Source organism: Fukomys damarensis, unplaced genomic scaffold (assembly GCF_012274545.1).
Source record: "Fukomys damarensis isolate Sample0158 unplaced genomic scaffold, DMR_v1.0_HiC HiC_scaffold_23, whole genome shotgun sequence".
Classification (NCBI taxonomy): Eukaryota; Metazoa; Chordata; class Mammalia; order Rodentia; family Bathyergidae; genus Fukomys; species Fukomys damarensis.
The window spans coordinates 50633594-50639979 of record NW_022900935.1 but is presented as its reverse complement, the minus strand read 5'-3'; the positions used below and the strand labels follow the sequence as shown (position 1 = coordinate 50639979).

At 47.2% G+C, this 6386-nt stretch overlaps 1 protein-coding gene across 2 annotated transcripts in view; it reads left to right on the top strand.

The window, feature by feature from the left end:
* The first annotated feature begins 6153 nt into the window (after positions 1–6153).
* Positions 6154–6386, top strand: part of Kpna2 (karyopherin subunit alpha 2) — a 23385-nt gene continuing 23152 nt past the window's right edge. For both annotated transcript variants that reach the window (XM_010616779.3, XM_010616778.3), the window contains exon 1: positions 6154–6298. The gene's annotated coding sequence lies outside the window, so the exon portion shown is untranslated. The remainder of the gene's footprint in view (positions 6299–6386) is intronic.

Here is a 6386-nt window from a genome sequence, read left to right as displayed (position 1 = left end):
CTTTCCTTTTTTTTTTTTGTACCAGGGATTGAACGTGGGTCCCTGTGCTTGTTGCAAGGCAGGTGGCAGAACCACTGAGCTGAATCCCCTTTTTTTAACAACAGATGTTATCATTGCTGGGTTTTGCTGACACGGCACAGTACTGAAAAGATGCTTCTCCCAGAGGCAGATGGGTCACCTCATAATCCTTAAACCAGCACTCAAAGTTAATTAAGCTGTAAGCATTACTGAAAAACCAGGCTTATCAGTTATGGGAAGGGACCAAGAAGCAAAAGTAGCACAAGGCAAAAATGCCTTGAAGAAAAAATATTTTCTTTGTATTTTTGTTGCCTTTTCTGAGGCAGGAGAGCCACAATGCTCCTGGCTATTTTATCAGTACAGCTATTTTGAACTGACAACTGCCCAAATACTAAATTTCTATCCCCTAATAACCTCCCAATAATGCCTCAAATTATGAATCCACCAGTCAATTAATTCGCTGAATTAATTCACCTTCTAAAAGCCCCACCTCCAAATACTGCCGCATTAGGAGTCGAGCCTTCAAGGCATGAACCTCAGGGAACATTTCAGATTCAAACTTTAACAGACCCTTGAAATGGAGCGAGTGCCTTAAAAAGAGGTATGCAGAGCCTTTGCAAGCACCCTGGCTTTCTCCTTCTGTACTTAGACACAGAGGTCAGTCGTGTGAGCACATGGGGAGAAGATGGCCACCTGCAGCCCCAGGGTGAATTGTCACTGAAAAATGACCGTGCTAGCACTCTGGTCTCAGGGTCTGGTCTGCAGGACTGTAAGAAAATAAACTCTGAGCTGGGCGTGGTGGTGCACTCCTGTAATCCCAGCACTTGGGAGGCTGAGGCAGGAGGATCTGAGTTCCAGACCAGCCTGGGCTACACAGTGAGTTCCAGGTCAGTCTCAACTACACAGTGAGACCCTGTCTCAAAAAAACAAAAACAAACACAAAAAATAAACTATTGTTTCAGTCACCTGGCCTGTGGTATTTTATTATTGTAGTTTAAGCAGACTATGACAAAGGACTAATACATTAGGATTGTTGGTTGCAAATGACAGGGCCATTAGTTAGAAACCTTTCACTCAGGCCGGGTGTGGTGGCACACACTTGTGATCCCAGCATTGTGAGGCTGAAGCAGGAGAGTGAGTCTGTGAGTTTGAGGCCAGCCTGGCTACATACTTCAAGATTGGCCTGAATTACATATTGAGACCTTGTCTGAAAAGAAATCTTCCACTCAGGACAGAAAGCTTCAGATACTTCATTGAAACATACAAATGAGGAATTTCTAGGTTTACTAAATGGAAATGCCAAGGTACACAGGTGCCAGGTATGGCCAGATCTACAGGTCCTATCATCAGCCATATCTTATCAGTCATACAGTCTGTCCAATCTATCAGTTCAAGGCTGGATTCAAAGGCCTTCTGGTACCGGGAATCCAACTCAGGATCTTGTGCTTGTGAGGCAGGCACCGGCACCACTGAGCTAAATCCCTGGCATTTTTGTTTTTTGAGAGAGGGTCTCACTTTGCTGTTCAGGCTGCCCTGAATCTTCCAGGCGTGTGCCACCACAACTGGCTTCAATAGCCTTTTCCTGAGCGTCCTTTCACTTACTCTGCGGTAACTTAATTCAAGCTCTAGCTTCAGAGACTATTCCATCTGTTCTCAGATTTAAATGTCATGATAGTATCTTAGAGATTCAGGCCTATAGAGTTAAATTATTACTTATCTGAAGTATCAGGGGCACCTGTCTCATTCACTTATCTAGTGAACATTTATTCTACAATGTGCAAGACATGGTTCTGGGTGTTGACAATGTAGTTGTGGACAAAACAGATCAAAACTGTTGCCTTTGTTGAACTTGCATTCTAGTAGGGAGTTAAGAATCTTATTTAAACCAGGCATGGTGGTGCATACCTGTAATCCTAGCACTCAGGAGGCTGAGGCCGGAGGATTGCTGAGTTCCAGGCCAGCCTGAGCTACGTAGTGAGTTCAAGGCACCCTGAATTACATAGACTCTGTTTAAAAAAAATTTTTTTTAAAGGAATTTTTCTAAGTGGCAGATGGGTGTAAAGGTGCACACCTGTAATCCCAGCACTCTGGCAGGAGGGTTACAAGTTTCAACCCAAGGCCAGGGATTTAACTCAGTGGTGCCACACCTGCCTGGCAAACAGGTCCTGAGTTCACTCCCTGTACCAAACAAACAAACAAACAAAATTCTAGCCCAGACTGGATAATTTAGTAATTTAGTGAGACTCTTTCAAAATAAAAAATAAAAATAGAAGCCGGGTGTGGTGGCACATGCCTGTAATCCCAGCACTTGGGAGGCTGAGGCAGGAGGATCGCTGTGAGTTCGAGACCAGCCTGGGCTGCATAGTGAGTTCCAGGTCAGTCTGAACTATGTAGTGAGACCCTGTCTCAAAAATAACTAAATAAGTAAATAATTTAAAAAAATAGAGCTGGGGATGTAGCTCAGTGATGAGTGCCACTTAGCTTGATCTCCAGCACTATACAAAAAAGGAATCCTTCCAACAAGAGACACAATGCTCAACTCAACTTGGTTTAGTGAAAACAGGAATTGAGATGTAATCATCATGAGTAGAACCAGCCATGGGCACCAGCATCTGCCTTTTAGATGTGCTGCTTTGCAGTAGTTCCATTTTCTCAGGCTCACATCTTTTTTCATTTTTTATTTTTGTACCGGGTATCAAACTTGGGTCCTTGCGCTTGCGAAGCAGGCGATGGAACCCCTGAGCTAAATCCCTGGCCCTCAGGCTCGCATCTTGATGGTACACTCTCCAGCACAAGAGGGGACGTGTCACTTTCAAAGTCCTCAGTACATAACTGATGCCGTGTCATGCAGAAAGAGGATTACTGAGCTACAAGAGGGGACGTGTCACTTTCAAAGTCCTCAGTACATAACTGATGCCGTGTCATGCAGAAAGGAAAGAGGATTACTGAGTTTACAGTCTCGGAGTGTCAGGCATCTTGCTGCCATCTGATCATCTCGGGTGGTGAATCTTCTGGGCTGCACCAACATGAGCACTTTCAAGAGGGAAAGGTCATGTGGGGAGGCCGGAAGCCAGAGACATTTAGGCCAGGCTGGCTCTCCTCTCTCTCCGCCTGTCTCTCCCTTCCTCCTTCACTCTTTCTTCATTTTTTTTCTTTTTTCTTTCTTTCTTTTTTGTTTTTTTTGGGGTGTGTGGTACCGGGGATTGAACTCAGGGCCCTTGTGCTTGCAAGGCAGGCAGCAGAACCACTGAGGCAAATCCATGGCCCTCTTTCTCTTTTCATGACAACCCACTGTCTCAGGAACTGGCCTGAGTCCCACGAGCACTACACTAATTCCTTCTGAAGGCAGCCACCAACCTGATTACCTCCACCTCCCTTTAGACCCAACCTTTTTTTGAAGGGAGGGGCGTTCTAGGGATTGAACTCAGGACTTTAGGTTTATGAGGCGGGTGGTGGTTGTTAGGGAATTGATCATGTTAAAGTTATTTTGTGACACTGCCATTTTGGGCTGGATTTCCGGGTTCTTCTACCCCTTAAACCCTTGTCTTAAGTCTCCTTTTCCCAAGACCGGTCAGTATATAGAATTGAAACTCAGAGCTTCTGCAAGGTGCAAATTTTAAAAGGCAGCATGGCTTGTGGTCCGCTCCCCTGAATAAAATCTCCAGTCGGACCTCTGGGTGTGCGAGGCCTAGTTGTTGAGCATCGCTGTTCCCTTTCAAGTGGTACCACTGAGGTAAATCCCTGGCCCAGTCTGAACCTTTTTTGTTTTGTTCTGTTTATTTGTTTGTCTTGTTTTTGAGACAAAGTCTCTCTTTGTAGTCCAGGCTGGCCTTGGACTCCAGGTGATCCTCCTGCCTCAGCCTCCCTAGTGCGCCACCACGGGTGAGCCTTTGAACTTTCTACCACTTCTCCGCATGGACACACTGGGGACCAAGCTCTAGCACATGAACCTCTGGCAGACACATTGAAACCCCAGCAATCGTCAAACCCGTCTCCATGGCCAGGGATTTAACATACTGGTGGGCTCAGGCTAGTTAGGGACCTTCCTTCATCCCCATCTAAACTACCATAGCTGAGTGGTGGAAACCTGGTCCCCCAGGACAAACCGCACCCTTCTTCGGAGGTGCCTTTCTGTTTCAAGTTCTTTTCAGATGCAAGGACAGACTAGGGGTTCAGAGCGAGGACGGAGGATTTTAGGTCAGCTACCTGGGTCCGAATCCCGTCTGCCATCTGTTGGCTGTGTAAACCTGCACAAATTGCTTAAGCACTCAATTCAGTCTTCCCGTGCATGGAACAGGTGGCAGGACCGCCGCAGCGAGGTGTCAACGCCCGTGAAACGCTTCTGGGAACAGTGCTCAACTAGCTCCAAGCAAAAGAAAACGCAAACTCGTCAGTACGGAGGACACGCGCGGGATCACATCAGCGAACCCTTTAGAAGGATCATCTCCACTTCCGCATAGGGCAAATGGTTCCTCAACGCGCCCAAGATCTTTTTAGTTTCCTTACTGAAGCTCTGGAAGGCGCAGTCCTCAGTTCCGAACAGCCCAACTCGCTTACCTCCAGGCTCTCGTCGAAAGGCACAGGCTTCCCAACTGGGCGAATTTAGGTCCTGTGCCTGCCCCGCCCCACTCGCAGTAGTCAAGAAAGTGTCCCGCAAGATGGGTTCAGGGACGAATTCCTGCCACCTTCCTGCGCGTAGGGGACCGGATCCGGCTGCTTCCTGCTCTGGGCAGCCTGGCCCGAGCTGCGGCCGGACTGCTCCACGTCCACCGTTTGAATGTATCTGAATAAAACGTAAACCAACACCCTAACAACGTATTCCTTTAGGACGTGTTACAAACTACAGAGAGAACAAAACCAACCCACGATCCTGCTTGGTTTGTTGGTTACTTTGAAGGAAGCAGCACCACTGAGTTAAATCCCTGGGCCCTCAATCCTAGTGTTTATAAACAGGTTCGATGAATTTTTAGGGAAAATACATGACAAAACGTGAGCACTGTATTAAATACGTGTGAAAGGTTTTTTTTTCCCCCCTGAATTTGATGATTCGTGGTGCGGTTATATAAAATAATGGAGGTTCATGGAGAAATATTTATCGGTAAAGAGACATGATTTCTGAAACTCTCAAAAGTCAAGTATTGTATAAAAATCATGCGTATACACATATATGCAGTGATATAGAAAATGTGGCAAGATATTAATATTTGGCAACTCTAGGTAAACACTTGTAATTTTGCATTTTAAATTACTGTTTTGTTTTGGGACCGGGGATTAAATTTAGGGTCCTTACGCTTGCCTGAGAACCACTAAGCTAAATCCCCGGCCATTAAATTACGTATTTTAATTTGGTTTTTTGAGACAGGGTCTCACTTATGTAGTGAGACTGACCTGGAACTCACTATGTAGCTCAGGCTGGTCTCGAACTCACAGCGATCCTCCTGCCTCAGCTTCCCAAGTGCTGGGATTACAGGCGTGTGTCCCCACGCCCGGCCAAATTACTTATTTTTGAAAAAGTATTTATTTCTGTTTTTTTGAGACAGGGTCTCGCTTTGTAGTTCAGGTTGGTCCTAAACTCACTTAGTAGCCCAGGCTGGCCTCGAACTTACAGCGATTCTCCTGCCTCAGCCTCCCGAGTGTTTGGATTACAGGCGTGCACCATCATACCCAGCACTTATTTTTAAAAGTGGAGAAACAGGCACAGTAGACCTCTTGTTAGCGTGTTTGCGGCTTTTACAGTCTTACAGAACAATTATATAAAAAACTCATAAAAGGAACATAAGTCTGCTTCACTCCTCTCTCCCACAGTAGCCAAAAACCCAAGTCTCTTCTGCGTTCCAGATGGAAAAGATGCAGGTCAACATCTTGTATGTAAAGTTTTGTTTCTTTTTAATGAGTTTGAGAATCATTTCGTGGTCTACGGTTCTCGTTCAAACGCAGGAAGCCCCGCGTTTGGCTCTCGGCGCTGGGGTCCGCCCCTCGGCGCCGCCTGCCCGGATCTCCAGCCCTTACCCGCGGCCTGTCCCCTTGACCCGAAAAGCATTCTGGGTCGTCCGGGCCCTCCCTCATCTCGCGATGCCTGCCTTCCCTTCTTCCAGGCCTGACCCCCCCCCCACCTAACGTGTTTTTCAAATTCGCCAATCTGCGCATAGTTTAGGCTTGAACCAGCCAATCGGAATGCGGAGTCACCGGGAAATTTAAATCGCGCCGGCAGGCTGCACGAGGCACACCGTTTCTGGGTTCAGCCGCGGTGGACTTGTCGATATCCCTCTGTCCGCAGCCGGTGAGTCCCGCTCTGCCGCTCGCTTCGGAGGAGCCAATTCGGGCCGGATCCCGGGTCGAGCGGCAACGCCTGCCTGCCGGCCGGGCTT